We start from the raw sequence: 21,944 nt of genomic DNA, 5'->3' as shown, positions 1-21,944 counted from the left end.
TTACCCCTGGTGCTAGCCAGCTCACCAGGAGAACTATTAGTTATTTTTCTTCTCGTTAGAGGAATCAGAATTTGATCATCATGCCTACTAAATGTTTATGCAAACCGCTGGTGAAAGGCATGACTAGCATAGGGTTGAGAGCCGAGCCTTGTGGCACACCACTAAAGACACCCCAGGAGCCAGTGCCCTTTGACCATTCACACACGTGACCTACGCAAAACACGCCCCTGCCTCACCATCCAGTCCTCAATGAAAGGAGACCAGCAAGTACACAGCCCACGTCGCTTGCACAGTCAGCCTCTCCCGCTTTGGAAAGTTCGTCCGTCTCTCAATCTTAAGCTTCCTCCCTGGGCATCACTCGCTGGCCAGTCCCCTCCCCAGCGCTGCTCTCCCCTCCCTCCATTCTTTTTTTTTTTGAGACAGGGTCTCACTCTGTTGCTCAGGCTACAGTGCAGTGGCACCATTTTGGCTTACTGCAACCTCCACCTCCCGGGTTCAAGTGATTCTCATGCCTCAGCCTCCGGAACAGCTGGGATTACAAGCGTGCACCAACACACCTGGCTAATTTTAGTATTTTTAGTAGAGACAGGGTTTCACCATGTTGCCCAGGCTGGTCTCGAACTCCTAATCTCAAGTGATCTGTGCACCTCAGCCTCCCAAAGTGCTGGGATTAAAGGCATGAGCCATGTGTCCAGCCCCCTGGATCAGTTCTGTAAGTGCTCAGCCCAGTGCTTGGTTGCTGGATTGACTCTGGAACTCCTTACAGCCAAGGGGAACCTGTATCCGTGCCTCGAGACCCATGGACCCTGGCTGGGTAGGGGGCTGCTGGGCAGAGCCGGAGGGGGTACTGGGTCCTTTCTGCCTCGTCAGCAAGTCCATAAATGTGTGTGAGGTGCCAACTGCAGGCTGGGCCTGTTCCACACCAGGGACTCAGTTTTGAACCAAACAGGCTAACCTTCCTGCCCTCCTGGGTTTTACCCTGTACTGGGGAGGAGAGTCAACAAACAAAATTAATTAGAAAATTGTCTTGCATGTCAAAGGGTGATAGTGGTGAGGAAAGCAGGGTGGGGGTCTGGGAGGGCAGGGGAGGGTGCTGCAGTGTTTAGCCAGGTGGTCAGAGTGGGCGTAATTGATGAGGTGATATTCAGGCCCATCTGGATGAACCCAAAGAAGGGGCTCTGAGGCTTTCTAGGGAGAATATTCCAGCAAAAAGAATACCCCCGGCAAAGGGCATTCCACATCATGGGGATGTGTCTAGCTATTTGGGGAACCAGCAAGGTGGCCCACGGGCTGCAGTAATGAGCGTGGGCGGGCAGCAGTGGGAGAGGTGGTCAGATCATCGGAGGTCTATATGGGAGGGTATTGTGAGGACTTTGGCCTTTTTCCAAGAGAAGTGGGAGTCACAGGAGGATTTGGAGCAGAGGAGGGGCACAGTCCAACCTGGGCTTTAACAGTATTAGCGTCACCCCCAACAGCACATTCCCTGAAGAGGAGGTGGGCCAGGTGTCTAAAGATGGACCTCATGACCATCTCTGCCCAGCCTGAGGATTCTGTAAGGGCAGGTGTTCATGGGGAGGTGGGGATGGCTTCCGGGCTTGATTAGCAGTCACCTGCTGTCCTTCCCGCCATGGCCAAGACAGTCACCTGCTATCCTTCCCACTATGGCCAAGACGGTCACTTGCTATCCTTCCCACCATGGCCAAGAGAACGCCTGGGGTCTGTGACTGCACCCAGCATGTCCTGGGCATCACCCTGTGGAGCAGAAGGAGCCCAGGATGTGGCAACACTCACACCCGAGCTCAAATTCCAGAACAGCTGCTGTCCTGCTGGGCAGCTTTGAGCAGATTACTTAACCTCTCTGAGCCTCCGTTCCCTTTTTGGTAGAGCGGGGACGGCAACATCTGCCTTCCCGGGGTGACTATGGGGGTTTAGCAATCACCAGGGTGGAGGGTCTGGCACACAGGTATTGGATAAAAAAAAAATCACCATTAATCAAGGGACATGGGCATTTCCAGGTATGTGAGTTAGGAAAGAGGGAGCGTGAGGCTGGCAAATTTCTATACCAGCGTGAGACCGGAAAAGGACATACTCCAGCTCTGCCAAGTTGCTCGGGAGGCTCTGGGACCTGCCAGGCCTGGGGGAACCCACTCAGCATTCTGGGCAGTGACCTCGCGCTCTGGCCTGAGTGGAGGATCTGCAGAAGCGGCAGAAGGCTGCGGTGCCTCCAACCCTGTCTCGCTCCCCTTTCTCACTCCCGAGTCTCCTCCCTCCCTCCTTCCCTCTTCCTCTAACTCATCGGCAAGCGCCAGCCACTTGGCAGGCTGGACACCCAGCAAAGGAGTCACACGGAGACTTCTTGCTGGTTTTGGCCGAGACCACCAGGACTGTGTGTTGAGTCCCCAGAGGCTAATTCCTGCAGAGGAGGGACAAAGTAAGTCCTGAGAGATCCAGCGAAGCAGCGAGCCAGGGAACATCCACGGAGGCAGGTTGGGCCTCAGTTTCAGAGTGGTTTCCCCTTTTCCTCCCGGGCTGGTGTCCTTCAATCCCATAGATCAGAGGGAGGGGCCCCCATGGATGTCAGATGTCCAGCCCAGCCCTAGGAGAGGGAGTATTGTTTGAGCATCAGCTCGCCCAGGGCAGGGGCTTTGTTTGGCTCCTTGTTGCATCTCAAGCATGTCATGTGTGCTCACTGCACATGAGATGAGCAGGTCTCTCATGCCACTGGGGGACTCTGCCATATAGAAGGATTCAGCACAGGGCCCCGCTCATGGTTGGCTGGGGGGTGGCGGCGCAGGAAGGCTGACTGGTGGGTGTTACTCCCTATTCCATGGCTTATGACTGGAGCACATGTGATGGCCAAGAGGCAAAAAGCAAAGTGCCCAGGAACACCCTGACCAGCCCAAGGGATGCAGGCAGGTGGCCTCAGTATCTAGGTAAGGGTGGGAGAAATCCAGGGGCAGGGAAGGTGTGCTTGGGGCCTCCGTGTTGGTTTTTCCTCCTGAGCTGGTAATGCCAAGGCTAGTGCTGAATTGTAACCATCACATTGCGGGGACCTCCACTTTGCTTAGTGGGGAGCAGATAGGTACCGAAACTTTTTAGCCACCAACAGCGATAAAACCCGCCTTCTTTGTGGACCTCCCCCTATGGATCCCTTGGAGAGACCAGGGGCCCTGCCATCAGCATCAGTGTAAGGTCTGCAGGGTCAGAAGGACCCAGGTGTGGGCAGCCAGGCCGGCCGGGGACGCATGTCTTCCCTGGCCTTACTCCGTAGGAGGGAGCCTGGCCTGCTCCTCCTTCTAAGCTGCTCACAGGCCTCTCTCGTCGCCTGTTCTGTCTTAAGTGGGATTGTGTCAAGGCCTCACTATCTTGCCTCTCCTCCCTGGCACTATCCACGGGCTCTCTGCGTTCCCTCTGGCTTGTGCCTTGGCAAAGCTGTCCACTCCGGAGCAGGCGGGGCAGCCATGAAGCCTGAGAGAGAGGTGTGTGTCCTGCTCTCTGCACCGTGACGCCTCGTGCTCCCCGAAAACCAGGGAGAAATTACTCTGCCCAAGCGGAACATGCCCGGACAAGCCTCCTCTCCAGCTGTAATTAATACTCTGGGGAAAACACAGACTTGGGGTTTTTATACTTCCACACAAACACACACACACGCAGAGATTTCTTTCCGTTGTCCTCCAATCCTATCTCAAATGTTTAATGTCCTGCTTCTTTCATGGGTAGCACAAAACCACCAAACTGGATACATCCAGAAAGCCGAGGCAGACACCAGGGACCCTCTTCAGGTTCCGTGATGCAGAACTTGAGCATTTGGGAGCTGATTTGCCAACAAGCAGTGCCCGCGCTGCATCCCTGATGTGGAGCAAAGCAGCTTTGGCCTTCTCAGAGTCAGGAATGGCCGTGAGTTTGGGTTAACCCTTTGTGGTCAACATTCTGGGGCATTGCTCTTTATTTCCCCATCACGGTAGCCTAACTGATGCACTAGTCCAAACACATATGTGCGCATACCAAGCGCTCCGGCCACCTGACTCGTTATAAAACACTCTGGTGAGGCAGGAGCCTTGCAGTCCCATGAAGCTAGGCAGCTAGCAACTCTGACAGTGGAAATGTTCTCTCGAAGGACAGGAGAGGGCCAGGCGCAGTGGCTCATGCCTATAATTCCAGCATGTTGGGAGGCCGAGGCGGGCAGATCACTTGAGGTCAGGACTTCAAGACCAGCCTGGCCAGTATGGTGAAACCTCATCTCTACTAAAAATACAAAAAACTTAGCCAGGCATGGTGGCATATGCCTGCAATCCCAGCTACTTGGGAGGCTGAGGCAGGAGAATGGCTCGAGCATGGGAGGCGGAGGTTGCAGTGAGCCAAGACTGTGCCATTGCATTCCAGCCTGGGTGACAGTGTGAATGAGACTCCGTCTCAGAAAAAAAAAAAGGACAAAGGACAGGGCTGGGCGTGGTGGCTCACACCTGTAATCCCAGCACTTTGGGAGGCCGAGATGGGCGGATCACTTCAGGTCAGGAGTTTGACACCAGCCTGACCAACATGGCGAAACCCCATCTCTACTAAAAACACAAAAAAGTTAGCCAAGTGTGGTGGTGCACATCTGTAATCCCAACTACTCAAGAGGCTGAAGCAGGAGAATCACTTGAACCTGGGAGATGGAGGTTGCAGTGAGCCGAGATGGTGCCACTACACTCCAGTCTGGGTGACAGAGCAAGACTCCATCTCAAAAAAAAAAAAAAAAAAGACAGGAGAGCTCATGTGGGCCAGGAAGGGTGGAGTCCTCTGTGTCTCCTACTGGTCAGAGAGCTCCTTTGGGGCGGCATGAGGAGGTACGGATGGGAATGGGCTCAGAAATCCAAGCCCGTGAAATCCACAGTCTCCTACAGGGAGCCTTGACTTCTCCAGGCAAATTCTCAGTGTGAAAAGAAGCCTGAACAACCAGGGCTGTGGTCTTGCCTTGGCTACTTCTCACGTGGGCCTGGGCAAATAACTGACCCATCCTAAGCCTTAGTTTCCTCATCTGTAGAATGGGGACACCAGCACTGCTCCTGCCTTCTGAACAGGCCTGTTGTAAGGATGACATGGGATAGCAGATGTCACTTGTGATGACCTGTGTCCAAGCTCCTTATCAGCTGGAGAAGCTGTGCCCAGATAAAGGATTGGGTGTGTCTGACTCAGCTGAGGCAGGTGCAGGGACCATGATTTAAGACCAAATAGGCTCAGCTTCTCATGGGTCCTCCTCAGCTATTCTCACTAGGGGCAAAGAGGGTGCAGCCCAGAGGCATGGTGACACGCAGTGATGATGAGGCTGGTTGGGTTGCTGGTGGCCTCTAGGTTCCCTTCTCCCCAGTTTTCTCATGTTCCTTACCACTCAGTCTTTGAGAGGCTTGGAGGCATTGTTTTTCTCTCATGTTCTCTCCTTATTTATTTATTTATTTAGTTTTTAGATGGAGTCTCGCTTTGTCACCCAGGCTGGAGTGCAGTGGTATGATCTTAGCTCACTGCAACCGCTGCCTCCTGGGTTCAAGCAATCCTCCTGCTTCAGCCTCCCGAGTAGCTGGACTATAGGCATGTGCTACCATGCCTGGCTAATTTTTTGTTTTTTTAGTAGAGACAGGGTTTCACCATGTTGGCCAGGCTGGTCTCGATCTCCTGACCTTGTGATCTGCCTGCCTCGGCCTCCCAAAGTGCTGGGATTACAGGCGTGAGGCATGGCGCCAGGCTCTCCTTATTTACAATCAAAATGTTCCTGAGAAGAAACGCTATGAAGCAGTCTTCTTATTAAGACTTTCCAGAGCTAAGTTCTGGCTCCTGCAGAGTCCTCGTCATTGAGGAGAGGAGGCTGTTCTCAAGGCATGGCAAGCAAAGGTGTCTGTCTCTACACTAGGACTGTGTGTCCCAGGCCCACGAGTTCTCTGACAGCCCTGCAGCTCATCTCCTTCCACCCTGCAGGGGACTGGGGACAAGGGCCAGGCCCAGCCCGTGTATGTGCCTGGGTTTGTTCCAGCAGCTGGGCAGTTACTGCAGAGACAGATTTGGTGTAAAGAAGAAAACAGTTCTGCTTCTGGTCAAGATGGAGAAATGGGGACTGATGTGTCTGCCTCCTAGAACAATAACAACAAGCTGAAGACTAGTTTCCGAGACACTGGACAAGATAGGGCAGTGATCCCCCATTGATGGTCATATAGGAGCTGCATGGTCGTTCCAGCTGACTGTCTTGAGGAAGTTTTCAGGCCATCGTGCAGGGACCCCAGGTCAAGCCTGGTGTTGAGGAGACAGAGCTGAGAGGTGGGGAGCCAAGGTGGCTGGAGTTATAAGACAGAGCAATGGGGAGAAGACAGCTGGACAGAGAAAGAGCTCTACAGATACTCAGAGGGTCCCACTGAGCACTCAGCTGAGTACCGATCAGCACAAGCTTTGGAGGAAATCACCCAAGGCTGAGGCGAGAACCCCCCGGAGGGATGAAGGACACAGCACTCGGCACCCTCACAGGGCCAGGAGTAGCTCAGTCCTCACTAGTCGGACTGGAACAGGAACTCTTTACTGTTCATGGGGTACTGGGTAGAGCATGCAGAGTCGTGCCTTAGCAGCAGGAACAATCAGACCTAGAATAAATACAGCCCCGGGCACATTGGGGCTGTATTTATTGTAAAAGAAAATTGCCTTTGTTAACATTATCATTTATACAGAAAATCTGACGGAATTGACACAAAATCTACTAGAACTAGTAAATGGATTTATCAAGGCTGCAGGACACAAGATCAATGTACAAAAAATCTATTTTATTTCTATGCGCTAGCAACGATCAATCAGAAATTGAAAGAAAAATACCATTTTAAGAATCATTGAAATATGAATGACATTGGCATAAATCTAAGAAAAGATGTGCAAAATCCATACACTGAAAACCAAAAACCATTGATGAAATTAAAGAAATTCTAAATAAATGGAGAGAAATACCTTGTTTATGAGTCAGAAGGCCCAGTATTGTTAAGATGTCAATGAGTGCTGTATTAGTCCGTTCTCATGCTGCTATGAAGAAATACCCAAGACGGACTAATTTATAAAGGAAAGAGGTTTAGTTGACTCACAGTTCCATATGGCTGGGGAGGCCTCAGGAAACTTACAATCATGGCGGAAGACACCTCTTCACAGGGTGGCAGGAGATAGAATGAGTGCAAGCGGGGAAATACCAGACACTTATAAAACCATCAGATCGCGTGAGACTCACCCATTATCATGAGAACAGCATGGGGAAAACCACCCCTATGGTCCAATTACCTCTACCTGGCCCTGCCCTTGACACATGGGGATTATAATTCGAGGTGAGATTGGCATATCAGTCCCTCAAACTGACTTATAGATTCAGTTCAATCCCAATCAAAATCCCAGCAGGCATTTTCTTTTTTTCTTAGAAATTCACACACTAATTCTAAAATTCATATGGAAACTTAAGGGGCCTAGAAGAGCCAATACAACTTTGAAAAACAAGGACAAAGGACAGGAAGATTAACTGGTTTCAAGACTTACTAGGAAGCCATAACAATCACTGTAATAGCTGTGGTAGGTTTGGCATCAAGACAGGCCAAGAGATCCAAGAAACAGAATATCAAACCCAGAAATAGACTCACATACACATGACAACTGATTTTTGGTAAGACTGCAGGGACAATTCAATGGGGGAAAGGATGATGTTTTTAACACATAATAGTGGAATCATTGGACATTCATATGGAGAAAAACTTCAATCCATAGTTTGCCCCATGCACAAATGCTAATTCGAGATAAATTGTGGAACCAAATATAAAACCTGAAACTTCAGAACATCTAGAAGAAAGCATAGGAGAAAAAAAATCTCTTTACATTTTAGCAAAGAAGACATAATAAATGCCAAATAACCACATGAATAGATTCTCAACATCATTAGTCACTAGGGAAATATAGATTAAAACCACAGCGAGCTACCATGACACACCTAGTCGAATGGCTAAAGTTATGAAGACTGACAACACCAAGGTTGAGGAGGCTGAAGAACTGCAATTCTCACCCACGGCTGGTGGGAATGTGAAGTCGTGCAACCACTTTGGAAAACTGTTTGGCACTTATTTAGGGCGCTAAAATACACTTACCTTGAGATCTAGCCATTTCACCCAAGAGAAAAGGAAGAATATGTCCATGCACAGACTTGCACACACATATTCACGGCAGCTGTATCTGTAACAGCCCCAGACTGGAAACAGCCCAAATGTCCTTCAAGGAGTGAATGAGTCAGTGCTTTGTAACTCAATCCCCGCATGGAATACTACTTGGCCAGAACAAGGAAAAAAGTATTTCTATGTACAACATCAGAGAAGAGCCTCCAAATAACTATGATGAGTGGAGGAAGGCAAGCAGAAAATGATGACGGATGCTACGATTCTATTTACATAAAACTCCAGAAAATATAAATATTCTACAGCGACAAGAAGCAGAGTCAGTACTTGCCTTGGAAGAGGGGATTGGGTGGGGTGTGAAGAAGACATTACAAAGGGGCACAATGTAATGGTTGTGGGTGATGAACACAACCATTATCTTGATGGTGGTGATGGTGTCATGGGTATACATATATATCAAAGCTTATCATATTGCATACTCTATGTGAAGTTTATCATGCGCCCATTGTACTTCAATAAAGCTATTTAAAAAACATCCAAGTTTACAGGGCCAGGTAAATGACTGCATCAATACTTAAGAGTACAAATGGAATTTTTTTTTTTTTTTAGACGGAGTCTCGCTCTGTTGGTCAGGCTGGAGTGCAGTGGCGCAATCTTGGCTCATTGCAACCTCTGCCTCTCAGGTTCAAGCGATTCTTCTGCTTCAGCCTCCCGAGTAGGTGGGATTATAGGTGCCTGTCACCATGCCCGGCTAAAGTTTGTATTTTTAGCAGAGATGGAGTTCCACTACATCGGCCAGGCTGGTCTTGAATTCCTGACCTCAGGAGATACGCCCGCCTTGGCCTCCCAAAGTGCTGGGATTATAGGCGTGAGCCACCGCGCCCAGCCCCACAAATGGATTCTTTATTCTACAAACGACTCACCAGGAGGCTCCTTCCGATGCTTCCCTGTAAAATAGATTCAGTTTACAGTGGTGGCATCTCAGGAGTCAGCTGTGTGAAGGCTGCTGCCCTACTCGTGGCGAACACTTGGGGGCACCTGTGAGGCCAGCACCCGGCGGCATTCCTCTCTCCTCCCACGGAAAACTGCATCTAACCTTGACAGACAGGGGCGCCCACTCGGTAGGGGGAACCCTGTTACACACGGCCCACTGTGGGAAGCCCGAGGCCCTGTGAAGGGGACCCCCTGGGCTCTGTCTCTTTGTTCTCTTCCGGCTGGAAAGCCGGAAAGCCGGGAGCAGAGTCCGAGCTGCCTCTGCCCGCAGCCCTGAGTGGCTCCGCGGTGACCGGCTTCTAGGACGGAAGCCCCCGGCTCAGGTCTAGCTCTAATGTCAGGTCTAGCTCCAGGCCATTTGGTCAGTGCCTACTTCTGAGCCAAGGGTGGGCTTAGGGCAAACGCAGTACAAAAAAGAGTGCCAGACTTTTCCAGTTTTAGCTGAAGAAGACTTCGTACTCCTTTAACCCCGACGGATCTACTTTCTGGTCCTGGTTTTTGAAAAACGCTGTGCTGGCCTTGTACACACACCACCCAAGACCCAGGACCTGGCAGAAGAGAGGCCCTCTGAGGGCCGAGGGCTGCAAATTCCTGGCAAGTCTGCATTTTCTAATTTTGTTCTCAATAAATATACGTTACAGATGATCTCCAACTGACGAAGGTTTGACTTACAATTGACTTAGAATTTTTCGACTTTATGTTCGTTGGGTTTTTTAGGGGTATTAAATGCTTTTTTTTTTTTTTTTTTTTTGAGACGGAGTCTTGCTCTGTTGACCAGGCTGGAGTGCAATGGTGTGATCTCAGCTCATGCAACCTCCGCCTCCCGGGTTCAAGCGATTCTCCTGCCTCAGCCTACCAGTAGCTGGGACTACAGATGCCCGCCACCATGCCTGGCTAATTTTTGTATTTTTTGTAGAGATGGGGTTTCGCCATGTTGGCCAGGCTGGTCTTGAACTCCTGACCTCAGGTGATCTGCCCACCTTGCCCTCCCAAAGTACTGGGATTACAAGCATGAGCCACCACGGCTGGTCCATTAAATGCATTTTTGACTTACAATATTTTCACCTTATGATGGGTTTATCAGGACTTAACCCCATCGAAAGTCCAGAAGCATCATACTTGTATAATAATCTCCCTAAAGTAAACTCTGCAAGTGAATCCGTGGAGGGGGTCAGCCACAGGTGGGTAATGGGGTTGGAGGTACGGAGCAATGAACCAATGGGCTCAGGCCGTAGCAGCCAGTCTCCCAGCAAGGGTCAACACTGGGAACTGAGCCGATATCTGAAGCCCCTTTCCCCAAGGAGACCAGGCCATGGAGGTGAGTTGGACCACCCTGGACCAGTGAGCTTGGACTGCCTGAGGGATGGGTGGCCATGCACGGAGCAGCTGGGGTGGGGGACCTTAGGGTTGGGGGAGGGAGAGGATCAGGAAGGCAGCGACACTGATTCTCAGGCCAGCCAGAATTGCCTAAAAACAATCGTCCTCCATCCTCACCCCATTTATCCATTTCCTCTTTAGCCCCTCTGGCCCCCAGTCCTGCTTTCCCCAGCACATTTTGGGCTTGCCCACGGGGGACAAGAGAGAAGACGACACAGAGGTGCTTAACGGCGCCAAGCTTTCCCTCCTCAGCCCCCAAACTCTTCCTCCCTCCAGTGGCTGGGAAACCCCAGAAACTCCGGGCTTTCATTATCAGCAGCTCCCAAGATGTTCAACATGCTCATATCTGTCAAAAACTATTCAGGAAAAATAGAGAAGTCTTTATACCTTTTATTCAGCCAATTTTCCCCGAGGCACTCTGGGCTCTCTAAGAAAGAAAAAGAGAGAAAGGAGAGAGAATCACAATCAATGTTGTCATCATGCATCTGGTTGCTGGCGATGCTATTTGCTCATCGACTAGGGAAGTCTGGAGGTGGAAGCATCATCTCCCTGGGAGTCCAAGGAAACCTGCTCGGGTTAACCTCTGGCTTCCATCTGCATCTCAAGCATGGCTGGGAGGCAGTGTTTAGATAACAGGCAGAGATAAAGCAAAATAGGGCACGGTGGACCGGCCACCCAGAGGTTTCAGACTCATTTTCTCTGTTACTCTGGATGTTCCTTTCTTTCCCCCTCTCTTTCTTTCCTTTGCCTCAAACTCCAAGCAATCCCTTTCCTCTTCTCCTAGCACCCTACCACCTGGTTCGAGGTTGTCCACGAATGCAGGCCTTGTGGCTTGTTGATGGTGACATTTAGTTTCACACTGGGTTTCCTCTGCCACGCTGCAGGGATTTGCTGCGGGGATTTGCTTCCTCCTCCAGGTGTAGGGCGGGGGTCACTGTCACTTTGAGTGCAGTCATGGCATGCTCATTCATTTTATTTATTTATTTAATTTGTTTCTGGAGACGGAGTCTCGCTCTGTCGCCCAGTCTAGAGTGCAATGGCGCGATCTTGGCTCACTGCAACCTCTGCCTCCGAGGTTCGAGCGATTCTTGTGCCTCAGCCGCCCGACTAGCTGGGAGTACAGATGTGTGCCACCAAGCCCAGCTAATTTTTTGTATTTTTAGTAGAGATGGGGTCTCACCATGTTACCCAGGGTGGCCTTGACCTCCTGAGCTCAGGCAATCCACCCGCCTAGGCCTGCATGTTCATTTTATGTTATTAAAGAAAAGTCATTTAGCAAATTCTAAATCCCATCAAACACATAATTATAGAGGCAATCGTTGTGTGTTACTGTGAGTCAGGTGCACCAGCAGCAGGAACGGCTCAGTGATACGGACAGACTGGCAAGGATCACCACTCACTCACTTTATGATCCAGGGCCCCGGGCCAGGCTATCCGCTCCTGCGTAAGTCACAAAGCTAGCTCCCCGGGGCCTGGGACTTCACACGCGTGCCTGGACACCTTCCTTTTCTTACTTAGTAGGTCATTGAGGAGTTTAGAAACAAAGGGGTGTGTGTACAGTGTGCTTTAAACAAACTTAGATTTTCTTCCTTTATTTTAGTAATGTTTCATAATTTCCTGTGTACATGACTTGCACATTTTTAAATTATAAAATGCACATAACATAAAATTTGCAATTTTAACCATTTTCGAATGTACAATTCAGTGGTATTGAGTACATTCACACTGCTGTCAATCACCACTGCTCTCTGATGCCTGAACCTTTTCGTCACTCCAAAAAGAATATCCATACCTGTTAAGATGCCACCCCCTGCCCCCGGCCTCCCGTGCATATGTGTGTGTGTGTGCGTGCGTATTTTTTTTAAACTTAGTGTAAAAACTAAAAGCAAGTGAAAAGCTTCTGGAATTGAAAGACCGTCAGACTAGGCCTCTTTCTTCAGATCTAGAAAAATCACCACCACTGTCCTCATCCACATCACTGTAAAAAGGTAACTGCGGTCGTTTCGTTTGCACGGTTTATGAGCCAGGCGCTTCCTGTACGTTGCTTCATTCAGCCCTCCCAACAGCTCTAGCAGGCAGGCACACTTCTCACTCTTCCCATTCTTCAGATAAAGAAACCAAGGCCCCAGCCGGTGAAGCGACTGTGACCACAGTAACTGGGTCAGCCGGCCTGTCCCCCAGAGCAGGTTACCCGAGCTGCCTGTCTCACCCGCAGATGGAAAGGAGTACCCCACCCTGTGGGAGGCGAGAACGAATGTGGCCACAGAACATGGAACTGCATAGGGCCTGGCTTCCCTGCTGGGTTTGTGCAGATCACAATGGCAGTATTGGGTACATCATAGGCGGGCCCCTCCCAGCCGCATCAGGGAGGGCTATGGGCCACGGAGCAGCTGAACTTGAACTGGGCACTGGGCAGGCCATTTCCAAGGTAGCTCCGTGGAGTCCCTGTTCTCGAGACTCCCCAGTAAAATGGCAAAGGTAACTTCTGGCCCGTGGAGCCGTTTCCACACACAGCTCACAAAGTGACGCTGAGAAGGGCAGGTGTGATTGGAAGGCACTGCCAGTGAGAGTCACTTCGAAAGGAAATGCGTCATCTGAGCGGCTTGCATCAGCTGCTGCCTTCGTTAATTTGGGGGATTTTTTCTTTTTTTGAGACGGAGTCTCGCTCTGTCGCCCGGGCTGGAGTGCAATGGTGTGATCTCAGCTCACTGCAACCTCCGCCTCTCCAGTTCAAGCGATTCTCCTGCCTCAGCCTCTGAAGCAGCTGGGATTACAGGCACATGCCACCATGCCTGGCAATTTTTTGTATTTTTAGTAGAGATGGGGTTTTACCATGTTGATCAGGCTGGTCTTGAATACTTGACCTCAGGCAATCCACCTGCCTTGCCCTCCCAGAGTGCTGGGATTACAGTGTGAGCCACCGCACCCAGCTGGATTTTCTTATTGGTGATTTCTTTTCTTGAAGTGAGTTCTTCCAATTCAATACAATTTGGTTCCATTGAGTCCAGCCCCACTGAACAAACACACAGCCAGGCATGTGGATCTGGAGCCAGGTCCGGAGCCTTGGAAGAGTAGGTCTGTGGCTCTGCTGGAGGCAGGCTCGGGCCCATGGGCTGAGAAGGTGAAGCAGGACTAAGCCAAGGATTCAGGGTTTCACCTCTCTTCCCGAACACCTCCGTGTCCCCTGTCCTTTCTCCTCTACTGGTCCAGGCTCTGTGCCCAAGTCCTTAGATTTCCTCCCAGCACAATAACACCTTTCGGCTCTGGAATTCCCAGTCTTTGGGCCACATCAGCCCAGATGGGAGCTGGCAGAGCACGCTGTTCACCCCACCCCATCTACCCCAGCTTCCCTGCCTCTGCCAACCCTTCTCTCCTGAGAGATTGTTGGCATCCCTCGAGTTCTCTTAAATGTGTCACACACTTACGAGCGTTTTTATTTGGTCAAGGTGAAATACGTTCCACCTGCACTGTGTGAACCCAGGGGCTGCAGTGGCATCTGGAGGCCCGGAGGCTGGGCCCCATTTCAATCACCAAAGAGTTCTCATTTTTGAAAGCTCCAGTACTAGAGGGATGGTCAAAGAGCCGGTTGAGCCTGATGCCTCAACCACAGGGTCCAACCTGTTTTCCTGGCTCTTCGGGCCAGGAGCTCCCTGGGCCCAGCTTCATCCTCTGTCCTTTCATAGAACCTCCAGCGTCATGAAATTCCCTGCATCTCCCGGGAGGCCCTTGCGCATGGAAAGGAAGGTGGTCTCCGTGCAGAGCGCCCACTCCTGCGGTGGCCTGGCTGCCCGTCCCTGGGATGGCGCCTGGCTTTGTGTTTCTGAGATGAATACCGGCTCCCCATCCTCTTCTGTATTCCCAGCATTTTCTATGTCTCTGGTCCCTGCCCCACCTACCCAATCCTGGGGGTGGCGGAAGGAGAGAGGCCCCCGGGTTCATTCCCACTCCACGGGCCTTTCGGATGACATCCCATGGGTGTGCTCCCAGGGTCATGAAATACGGAGCTGATTCTCAGCCTCACTGTTAGCAAACACTGCTCTCAGCCGCTCAGCGGGATAATCAATTATGGTAATTTTTGCCTCCGTGAATCAGGTTCATGGAGGAACACAGGGATCAGCACAGTGGTGCCGACTTCCCCCAGTGCACGTGCAGTCACGCCCTTCGGCAAAGCCCAGACAGAGCAAGAACCACCTGCCAGGCTCAGATTGTCTCCACACTCCCAGAGGGTGAGCGTCCAATGTGGAGCCCGTGGTCTGCCTTCCCACTAGACTGTGACACCCCCATGGGCAGAGGCCATGTCTTAGAGGTTCCAGTGTCCCCAGACACTGGTGTGGGGCCACCATGGACCAGAGGCATGGAAAGGAAAGGATGTTTATGAATGAATGAACAATGGAATGGCCTTGTAACAGGTAAGCGTTTGCCTCCAGAGGTCAGAGCTGGACCCCTGTTTTGAAGCATGGGATTGGATCCTTTGAGAGTAATATTTGCTCTTGGGGAATCCCAGCCACGGATGTGCATTTATCTACCCGGAGAGGCCTTTTCTCTTGTTCTCCCTTCTGTCCTGTCTCTCCTTTAGGCCCCTTGATTCCACCTGGCTCACAGCTCGACCTCCCACCTTCGCACCAGTCCCTCCAAAGACGAGGTCCTTGTGGGCTTCTCCCTGCAGTTCTCCTCAAGGACATGTGATTCTGTCTTTATTGAACTCCGTCCAAACAATGGAAGTCTCCCACCTCCCAAAGCCTTTAACCCTAGCTGTCTTCTGTCCATAAAACATCTCATTCTTCAGAAATGAAACTGGGGCTTGCTTGTGTGGCCCTTGAAATGAAAAGCAGACGTGTCCCTTAGTAAAACTCATCGTTAGTGGATCATGCAAGACAACTGGTCAGAAAACAACCCTCATGTCGAAATCAGACCACTGCCACTCATCGGTGGCCCTTCAGCTTTGCCGTCACACATACGTCCCTTCTCTCCCCAGTTAGGTGCAAGTTACTTGATTACGGGGAAGGTCTAGAAAGGCACAGAGCAAGCGGAACATGGATTTCTGCATGGATGTGTCCCCGGCTCTTTGATAAAGTCAATTTCTTAGCAGTGGCCATCACGTTTCTTGTTTATTGAACATCTACTGCGTCAGGCACTGAATATACATCATTGACCTCAAGTCAGCCCCATTAGGGACACATTCTTCTTCTTCTTCTTCTTCTTTTTTTTTTTGAGACGGAGTCTCACTCTGTCACCCAGGCTGGAGTGCAATGGTGTGATCTCTGCCTCCCGGGCTCATGCCATTCTCCTGTCTCAGCCTCTTGAGTAGCTGGGACTACAGGCGCCTGCCATCACGCCCGGCTAATTTTTTGTATTTTTAGTAGAGACGGGGTTTCACCTGTGGTCTCTATCTCCTGACCTCATGATCCGCCCGCCTCGGCCTTCCAAAGTGCTGGGATTACAGGCGTGAGCCACCGTGCCCGGCCCTAGGGATACATTCTTACCCTTGATTCCAAGATGAGAAAGGGGATGTTCTGATGTTTTTCCTGGTTTGTTTCACTTTATTTTTTAAATTTTTCAATTAAAAAAAATTTTTTTGAGCAGGATCTTGCTCTGTGGCCCAGGCTGGAGTGCAGTGGCACAATCATAGCTCACCGCAGCCTCAATCTCCGGGGCTCAAGTCACCTTCTCGCCTCAGCCTCCCAAGTAGCTGAGACTACAGGCATGCACCAACATGCCTGGCTGGCTGGATCTCTCTCTCTTTCTCTCTCTCTCATTTTTTCTTTGGTAGAGATTTGGGGGGGGGTCTCAGTATGTTGCCCAGGTTGGTCTTGAACTCCTGGCCTCAAGTGATCCTCCCACTTCGGCCTTCCAATGTGCTGGGGCTACAGGTGTGAACCACGGCACTCGGCCTGTTTCACTTTTAAGTTTGAGCCCTCTGTGTAACGCCATCCCGTGCTTCTCGGGAGGTGATATGTGGAGATTCCATCATTTTGGGAAACCTGCACCTTTTCTTAACTCCACTGACAAGAACGACTGAATCAGCCACAGATGATGGCTGGGAAGAGGGGCAGGGAAAAATGGGGCCTGTCCTGGTGCCAGGGTTTAGGGGAGCACACCTAACTGATGTTGACGTGGAAGGTGCTGAGGAAGATGACTGTGACCACATGGACCTGTTTGTATGGGAGGAAGCTTGATTGTCTGAAGCAGGGAGATGGTTTTTGTCACTTTGGCTGCCATGATAATACCATAGGCTGCCGGCTTAAACAACAGAAATGTGTTTCTCCCAGTTCTGGAGGCTGGAAGTCTGTGATTAGGGAGCAGCGCGGTTGGGTGCTGGTGAAGGCTCTTGTCCTGGCTTGTAGACAGAGGCCTTCTCACTGCGTCTTCACGTGGCAAAGAGACAGCGTGAAAGCAGGCTCCCTGGTGTCTATTCTTGTAAGGGCACTAATCCCATTGCAAAGGTACCCTCCCTTATGACCTCATCTAACCCTAATCACCTCCCAAAGGCCCCATCCCCAGATACCATCCCTTGGGGGGTTAGGGTTTCCATATAGGAATTTTGAGGAGTGACTGACATTCAATCCAGCACACAGTTTCCACATATTCACTCTATTCTTTGCTTTTCTTCTTCCGTGTTTTCCTAAATGTGCAGTGACGGTGCTTGGACCTAGTTTATGGTCAGAGTAGATTTATTCCTGCTGCAGAGGCACTGGTGCCAGGAAAGACCTCGGGAGCTCTGGTTCCCAGCATGCTGCCGCTGCTGGTGGAGGGGGTGCTACCTGAGGAGCCCCGGGGTGGGGGGCAGGCCATGTGGAGGGTCCTCCAGGCAGCTTTGAGAAACTCCCCGTGCACCACTCTCTTGTTGTGTTACTTCAGATTTTCTGAAACGATCTGTTTGTGCTCTTTCCCTAAGGGAAACTGGAGGTGAGGGGTGCAATTTTATAAATAAAAAATCAACTGTGGAGGCTTAAACCTGGCTTGTGATGACGGTGATCAGAGCAGGAGAGCCACATCTATTTAATGTGATATTTTCCTCCTTTTTCTGAATAGAAATTTGCCTTTAGAGAGGAAAGGAGGGGAGAGAAAGGAGAGGGGAGGGAAGGGGAAGGGAGCATAGGACAGGTGAGGGCAGGGGAGGGGATCTGGTTTATGGCTCTGAGTCATCGTTAGTGAGACTGGGCAGTTCTGGCAGGTTCTGGCCATCACAGTGGCCACTGGAGTGGCTTTGGATTTTGAGCACACAGCCCATACTTAGGCCCATGGGAAAGGGCCATCCCCTTACTGGTCCTCCACAGCGCAGCAGGGCAGGGGTTAGGGGTTACACGCTGTGCTCAGAGCAGTTTAGCCTTCTCTCCCAGGAAGCCCGGACAGGGCTCCCCAGCAACCTGCCTGGAGTCCCACCTTCAAGGTCCTTCCAGGCACTCTAGGCCTTTAGCTCTGCTCCAGTGGGGCCTTACTCCCCCTCTGCCTGCGTGGACACTGCTGTGGGCCCTGTGACAGCAGCATGCACGCCTAGTGCTTGCTGAATGCGTGCCAGGCTACCTGCTGGGGACTGTGCTTTTCTGGGGTTATGCCATTGATGATGTCATTTCAGCTTTACAACCACCCCAGGGGGCAGGTACTATGATCACTTCGTTTCCAGAATCAAATCTGAAGCTTGGGGAAGTGAAGCAGCTTGCCCTAAATGCCACAGCTGGTAGCGGTTGCAGCTGGAGTTTGCGTCGAGACCCACCTGACCACAAGCTTGTGCTTAGAGCTGATTATTCTGCTCAGGCTGAGCACTCCTGGGTAAAGCCTGGAGCGTCAGAGTGAGCAGGGGGCAAAGCAACGTGGCCCTGGGAGCAAACCCACTGTGCTCCTTTTGCTCATTGCCAGGTCTAACTCCAACCTGCCTCCCACCCCAGCACGTGTGCAGCCTCAACGCCCAACACCAGGCCAAACCTTCTGTGGCCAGTTGAGTCTTCCAGCTGTGGGGGCTTTGCAAGGCCCATGTGCCTTTGCCCAGGGGTGCCATTTGGGACCGCGGACTCGACCACAGTTAATTGCTTGGGTGATATATTAGAGGTTCTGTCTGGTGGGATGAGGTCTGCAGGCACCTGGCTGCCCTCAGGTGGGAGGGCGTGGGGAAGGTGCTGGCTTTGCATGCGCAGAACTTGGCGTACACCTGTGGGCTGAACGGAACTCACTGGCCCACCCCTGAGAGGCACTGACGACACATGCCAAGGTGGCCTCACACAATCGAACCCTGAGAGAGACTGTTCAGACCAAAGGACCCCAGGAAAATGGTTGTTCCTTTGACATGTATTTGGAAGCTACTTTTTTGTTTTGTTTGAATTTTCTGTGGTAAATGCCCATAACAAAAAATGTACCATTTTAACCATCTTTAGGTGCACAGTTCAGTGGCATGAAGCACCTCACACTATTCACCCATTCCCACCACCTACCCCCCACCACCCACTTCCACTCCCACCACCCACCCCCACTCCCACCGCCCGTCCCCACTCCCACCGCCCGTCCCCACTCCCACCGCTCATCTCCACTCCCATCACACATCTCCAGGACTTCTTCATCTCTCCAAACCAAAGCTCTGTCCCCATTAAACATCCACTCTCCACTCCCCTGCTCTGCCCCTGGCAACCCCCATTCTACTTTCTATCTCTATGACTCGGCCTATTCCAGGGACCCTCATTTACGTGGAATCAGACGGTATTTGTCCTTTTGTGCCCAGCCGTTTCACTCAGCATAATGTCCTCAAGGTTCATCCCTATTGCAGCCTGGGTCAGAATTTCAGTCCTCTGTGAGGCTGAGTGATATTTCACTATACGGATACACCACATTTTGTTTATCCATTCGTCCGCGGATGAACATTTGGATTTTTTTTTGAGACATCTCACTCTGTCACCCAGGCTGGAGTGCAGTGGCATGATCTCAGCTCATTGCAACCTCCACCTCCTGGGTTCAAGCGATTCTCCTGCCTCAGCCTCCCTAGTAGGAGTAGCTGGGATTACAGGTGCACATCACCATGCCTGGCTAATTATTGTATTTTAGTAGAGACAGGGTTTCACCATGTTGCTCAGGCTGGTCTCGAACTCCTGACCTCAAATGATCGGCCTGCCTTGGCCTCCCAAAGTGCTGGAATTCCAGACATGAGCCACCATGCCCAGCGGACATACGGATTTTAATCCACTTTTTAAGACAATGAGAATCATGTCAATGGCCCCATTTCCCATTTTGCTTCAGCCACAAGCAAGTCAGAAAAAGAAAAAAAAAATTGTGGCTCAACCTTGCTGGTTGTATCTAAAAGCCCCACTGCCTCATTTTCCTGCCCTCTCTGTCTTCCACTATCTGACCTTGACTTCTGTCTGCTGATGTGCTTCTGTCTGATTTTATGTGGCTATGACAATGGAAAACCATCTATAGAATTACATGGACACAGGCTGAAACGACCCTGCCTCAGGTCATTCTCCAAGTCTTCCCTGATGCCACAGGGGGCTGTGTGCCTCCTTCCCTCCCTGCCTTACAGCCAGGCACAGGGCACAGCGCTGCATGAGAGGAAGAGTCTCCGCCCCCAACTGCTCACGGACAGGGGGCCATGCACACCTTTGGGCTCCCGGATTTCTTGGTCACCTCCCTTTGCTGGTGTCTGATTACGCTGAGTGGGCTGTTCTTCCTTCTACTGCGAAGGGAAGCGGAGTCCCTTTCTGATTTGCTCTCCCCAGAGCTGGCGCTGCACGCCACACTCCCTCCAACACTCAGCTGAGACAGAGTTCGGTAATGATGGTGTCCAGATGGCCATCCAGTCCCCACTTGACTGCTGTGTGCTGCTCCTGTCCCCCTGCTCCCGAGTATGAAGAGCCAGCCTGGCTATGTTCACAGGCGTGGTGGTGAGATCTCAAGACCCATCCGACATCCCTCGGAGAGATGGAAACTCCTTGAGACCTGAAGAGGCACCACCTCTCTGCAGAGAGGGACATGGCTGGACTGAGGACGTGGCCTCCCAGCAGAAGTGTTGTGGGGGATGCTGGGTTTGGTCCTGCCCAAGTGTGGCTGTGAGCAGCGCCAATGGGATGGGGCGGGAGGGAGGACGGCAGAGACAGGAAAAGGAGCCGAGTTAATACACAGGGCAGACGGCACTCAGCACGCAGGCAACTGGAGAACGCCGCCTTCTTAGATGAGCATGTTTCATTATCAATAATTTAGACGTGTCCTTTCTCCTTTGGGAGATGGGCAAAATTGCATTTCCTGAGCAAATCTCTTAAGAAACCAACCTGTTCATTCCTCTAAGATTTTCAGAAATCCGCCTCCATCAACCTACTTACAAAATAAAAGTAGCTAACAAGCCAAGTTTGCTGGAGGTTGGGGGCTAGAATGGCTGGTCTGTGGAGCCCACGGGAGCCAGGCGGGGGTCCGAAAAATGCCCAGGATGAAGGGTGGGAGATATGGCCAGCCCATCCCCCCACCCCGACTGGCTTCGGTAATGCCACAGGTAGACACACACAGATAACATAATCATATATATATTTTTTGAGACAGAGTCTCACTCTGTCACCCAGGCTGGAGTGCAGTGGCACAATCTTGGCTCACGGTAACCTCTGCCTCCCAGGTTCAAGCGATTCTCCTGTCTCAGCCTCCTGAGTAGCTGGGATTACAGGTGTACACCACCAAGCCTGGCTAATTTTTGTATTTTGGGTAGAGACAGGGTTTCACCATGTTGGCCAGGCTGGTCTTGAACTTCTGACCTCAAGTGATCCACCCACCTTGGTCTCCCAAAGTGCTGGGATTATAGAAGTGTAATCCCACTGTGTCCGGCCCCCGTATTGTTTTAATTTAAGGCAACAACTCAATAAGCATTTGTAGAATTAGAGAAAAGCAATGCAGAGTTTTGCATCTGGGGAAAAATCACAGGGTGGGGCATTTGCCGCTCTTCCAGTGCCAGAGAAGAGAAGGCAAGGCAGGACCCCGGCTGTGCTCAGAACTTAGATCTGGCAGTTGATCCACATTCGGAGTGAAGCCCGGGATGGCTGGTAAACCTCCCATGGGTTACTCAATGTCGAAGTGCCTCAGTTTACTCCCCTGTAAAAGTGGGGGTGACAGCGGGACCCACCTCTAGGTGTGGGGATGAAAGGTACCTGGCCTGTGATGGGGGGAAACAGAGCCACCCGAGGCAGGCACAACAGGAGCTGCTCAGGGCTGCAGTGAGCTCCGGTGGGCAGACCCTGGGCTGTGGGTTTCACCCAAACAGGGCAGAAGCGGCGGGGCTCTCCTCTACCTCCGGGGCACAGGAGAGGCAGGGACGTTTGGAACAAACCCCAAGACTTCTGTACCTCTTGGCCCTAAGCGATGAAAAGGCTGGTGGCTTTGAAGTGATTAAAAGCCAGGTGTCTGTCCTGGGCAGGGTGGGGGAGGGGGGTCTTAGAGACTTCAGTGGGATTCACTTGC

General features: G+C 51.4%; 1 protein-coding gene across 16 annotated transcripts in view; it reads right to left on the bottom strand.

Annotated features, from left to right (window-relative positions):
- The window catches only part of RBFOX3 (RNA binding fox-1 homolog 3), a 524,709-nt gene that overhangs the window by 135,105 nt on the left and 367,660 nt on the right, over positions 1-21,944 (bottom strand). For 5 of the 16 annotated variants that reach the window (XM_050764336.1, XM_050764338.1, XM_050764339.1 and 2 more), the window contains one exon: positions 10,911-10,950. The exons of the other annotated variants lie outside the window; for them this stretch is intronic. The gene's annotated coding sequence lies outside the window, so the exon portion shown is untranslated. The remainder of the gene's footprint in view (positions 1-10,910; positions 10,951-21,944) is intronic. 16 annotated transcript variants of the gene reach the window in all.

Source organism: Macaca thibetana, chromosome 16 (assembly GCF_024542745.1).
Source record: "Macaca thibetana thibetana isolate TM-01 chromosome 16, ASM2454274v1, whole genome shotgun sequence".
NCBI lineage: Eukaryota > Metazoa > Chordata > Mammalia > Primates > Cercopithecidae > Macaca > Macaca thibetana.
The sequence above is the reverse complement of the archived record's forward strand: the minus strand, read 5'-3'. Positions and strand labels throughout refer to the sequence as shown.